Below are 4,303 nucleotides of genomic sequence, written 5' to 3'. Positions count from 1 at the left end.
AAAGGCACTGCTGGGGGGGGGTGGAAGCATAGGGAGCTGTGTGTCCCCTCCTGGAGCAGTCGGTGCTAGAGCAGGTCTCAGCCGTGTTCCCACCTGGATCCTTCCACTCCTTCCTCCTACTTGCACTCCGCACTTCCCAACATCAGGATTTCCTTTCCTCTTCTGCACAGGCTTTGCTCCTTCCCAGCAGATTGAAGAGCTCTGTGGGGAGAGAAGATAAGAGAGGAGGAAATGTGAGCCTTGTCTGTCACCTCCTGAGCCCCTGGTGTCACCTCTCGTCTCACCTTGGGTACCAACATCAGGATTTGGCCATTGGTGCTTTGAGTGGAGGTCATGGAAATGTTCTGAGGGCTGGAGCTCCCCTGGGAGAGCTGAAGGTGTCCATCTTGGAGAAGAGAAGCTCCAGGGAAACCTCAGAGCCTCTTCCAGGGCCTAAAGGGGCTCCAAGAGAGCTGCAGAGGGACTTGGGACAAGGCCTGGAGGGACAGGACACAGAGAATGGCTTCACACTGGAAAAGGGGAGAGTTGAGTTGGATATGGGGAAGGAATTGCTCCCTGTGAGGGTGCTGAGGCACTGGAATGGATTTCCCAGAGCAGCTGTGGCTGCTCCATCCCTGGGAGTGTTCCAGGCCAGGTTGGATGGGGCTTGGAGGAACCTGGGCTGGTGGGAGGTGTCCTTGCCCATGGCAGGAGATGGGACTAGATGAGCTTTAAGATCCTTCCAACTCCAACCATTTCATGCTTCTAGGATAAGCAACAAAGCAAATCCCTGGCCATGAAGCCAGGACTCCTCTGGGAATGCTCCCAGGGACACTCAGCTCACTTCCAGTGCCAGTGCAGGCAGCACAGCAAGGAAAGGGTTACTGCCCTGTCCTCCCAGTACTAGTTGGAACTGGGAATTGCTGGAACAGGCTCAGATAACATTCATTTGTCTTCATCAGGTGCAGGAAAAGGGGAAGGAGCTGTGCTGCAGCCCAACAAGGGCCCTTTGCAAGGATCATTGTGCCTTGCTTCCAGGTAATGGAGACAAATGGGAATTGCCTGGGGCTGTGGAAGTCATAGACTCTGCTCCCTGCCCAGGCTGTCCCATGGCTGCAGGGGACACTGCCCAGGAAGGAGCTGTTCACAGCATGGGCTGTGCTGACAGTAACAGCAGCAGGAGAGGACGTGTCTGGGACCTGGTGGGGGCTAAGCATCGGCCTCGGTGTGGAGGTGGCATCACCTGCCAGGGTCCCCTGGAAACATCTTGGCCTCTAGCAGGCAAGGGCAGGAATTCTGCCCTTTGGTCCTCGCAGGATGAGGGCAGGAATTCTGCTCCTCAGTTCTCAGTAAGACAAGGACAGGTTCTATGCTCTTTGGTCCTCAGCAGGATGAGGACAGGGCTTCTGTTTCTTGACTCCTGGCAGGATGAGTTGCTTCTCCTTTATGCCCAGCAGGACAAGGACAGGGTTCCTGCTCCTTGACCCCCAGCAGGACAAGGACAGGGTTCCTGCTCCTTGATCCCCAGCAGGATAAGGACAAGGTTCCTGCTCCTTGATCCCCAGCAGGACAAGGACAAGGTTTCTCCCCACCCCTGCCAGAGCCGCCTTGCCCCCCAGCAGCTGTTTGCTCACCCCATCGGGCCACGACGACCCAGAACAGAGCCAAAGCAGCCACACAATGGGCGATTGTTGTTCCCTAGAGCCGACGGCTTTGAACTGTCACACGATCCCGCAGGGACAGCAGGGCTGGGACCCTCCGTGGCCCCAGCACCACCCCTGGCCTGGCCCCTCCTGGCAGTAATTACACCTGGCCGCAGCTCTCGCTAATTGCCGGTAATGGAGAGCCCCGGGAGGACTGGGGTTAATTGGGGGGTGTGCTGACAGTCCCTGCGAGGCTGTCCCAGCACCCCCAGAGCGTGGGTGGCACTCAGCACCGTGTCACGGGGGCACAGGGGTGGGGATGGCTCTCCCCAGACCCACCAGCATCCTAATCACTGGGCTCTGCTCATCTTATTGCTCCAGGTCCCTTCCCCACCTGCCTTCAAGTGTATCTTTAAAGATAGACATAATTATGGAACAAAGATGTTCCATCTGGGTTGGGGAGGAGATGTCAAGGAGGGTCCTTGGCTGTGGGGAGATCCAAGATCTTCACCTGCACCCAAAGATCTCTCAAATCCACATTTCCAAGATCCTTTCCTGTACCCCAGATCCAAGAGGCTGGAGATGGTAGGGCAGGGCAAGTATTCCCTGAGCTGTTCAGGAATGAGTGAGGGACACCAGGCACAGCTCCAGGTTGGGTGGGGAAGGGATTGAGACCAGCAATGGGGAGAGAGACTTGGGAGTGACAGTGGATGAGAAACTCACCATGAGCTGCAGTGTGAGCTCAGCCCAGAGACCAATGGAATCCTGGGCTGCATCCACAGGAGTGTGGGCAGCAGGGCAAACAAAGTGATTCTTACCCTCTACTCTGCTCTTGTGGTTGCAAGGACTTGTTTTCCAGACCCACCTGGAATACTACACACAGTTCTGTGCCCTCAGCATAAGAAGGACATGGATCTGTTGGAGCAAGTCCAGAGGAGGCCACAGAGTTGCTAAGAGGACTGTAGCATCTCCCCTATGAGGACAGGCTGAGGGAGTTGGGGCTGTTCAGCCTGGAGAAGAGAAGGTTGTGTGGAGACCTCAGAGCAATTTTTTAAAACCTGAAGGGCCTACGAGGGAGTCTTTGTAAGGAACTGCAGTGACAGGACAAGGGGTAATGGATTCAAACTGAAGGAGGGGAAGTTAAGGTTAGATATTAGAAAAAAGCTTTTCCTTGAGAGGTTGGTGAGACACTGTCCCAGGTTGCCCAGGGAGGCTGTGGCTGCCCCAGCCCTGGCAGTGTTCACAGCCAGGCTGGATGAGCCTTGAGCAACCTGCTCTAGTGAGGAGGTGTCCCTGCCCAGGGCAGGGGGAGTTGGGACTAGATTGAGGTTGGTCCATTCCAACCCTTAAATTCTGTGATTCTATGATTCTACAACACACTGCTCTAGTTACCTGCTGAGGATGCTCTGAGAGGGATCTGGGAACCTCCTGTGTGCCATGGTGGGATGTTTACTCAGCATGGACATTTCCAAAGGGCAATACTCCAACCATCCCTGATGAGTGCTGAGTGCTGGCAGAAGCTTGTCATAGGGTCCAGCGATCTTGGAAATGTGGATTTGAAGGGTCTTTGGGTGCAGGTGAAGACCTTGGGAATGTAGATTTGGAGGGTCTTTGGGTGCAGGAAAGGATCTAGGAAATGTGGATTTGGAGGATCTTTGGGTGCAGGAAGAGATACTGGAATTATGGATTTGGGGGATCTCACACAAGGGTCTTGGAAACGTGGATTTGGGAGAACTTTAGGTGCAGGTGAAGACCTTGGAAATGTGGATTTGGGGGATCTTACACAAAAGGATCTTGGAAATGTGGATTTGAGAGATCTTTGGATGCAGGTGAAGACCTTGGGAACATAGATTTGTGGATAGGAACAGGCGGGAACTGGCTCAGATCTGCTGTGCACACCCTCAGCCCATCTGTCCCTGTGAGTGTCTCCCCAAAACTGGTCAGTTGATGTGTTCTTGGTGTCATATATGCCTCTAGACACCCCTGGAGCTTCCCTCTCCTCCTGCTTAGCAGTGGGAATGCTGCTCCAAAGACAATGATGCCAAGTGCTAAGTAGGATATAAACCTGTTCCTGAGGATTTGCTCCTGGTTACTAAATGTCTTTAAGAATTTCTAGCCAGGCCCAAATGCAGCGAGGAAGGCAAGGAACAACCCACCAGGCAAGTGTGCAGTTCAGCCTCTCCAGAAATTCCTGGGATTTGCTTTCCAGGGTGGTCTGCAGAGCTCTGCCAAAACTGTGTGTGTTCACAGAGGAGCAGGAGGTTAAGTGGGAGGAAAGGGGAAGGGTAAAGCAACTGATGTCGGCAAGGGCTGGAGAACAGAGGGAGCGATCCCTGGATGTGCTGGGGGTGGCCCAGGAGGGAGAGATCCCTGGATGTGCTGGGGGTGGCCCAGGCAGCTCCCGGGATGGGAGTGATCTGGGATGGGATGTTGCTAATCCTCTCAGTGGTCCATTAGCATGCAAAACTCTGGGACTGCTTGGAGGAGCTTTTGGAGCTGCTTTTGGGGATTATGAGGATGTTAGCAGTGGGATGGAGCTGTACAAGGACCTGCAGGGCAGCACTGGGGCTGTGGCCCAGGGGGTAAGTCTTGGGCTCAGAGCCACAGCAGGGATGGATCATGGAATCATGGAATGGTTTGGGTGGGAAAGGACCTTACTTTCCACACCTTGCCATAGGCAG

Source organism: Acanthisitta chloris, unplaced genomic scaffold (assembly GCF_000695815.1).
Source record: "Acanthisitta chloris isolate BGI_N310 unplaced genomic scaffold, ASM69581v1 scaffold29123, whole genome shotgun sequence".
NCBI classification, from domain to species: Eukaryota; Metazoa; Chordata; class Aves; order Passeriformes; family Acanthisittidae; genus Acanthisitta; species Acanthisitta chloris.
This window is presented reverse-complemented; position numbering follows the sequence as displayed.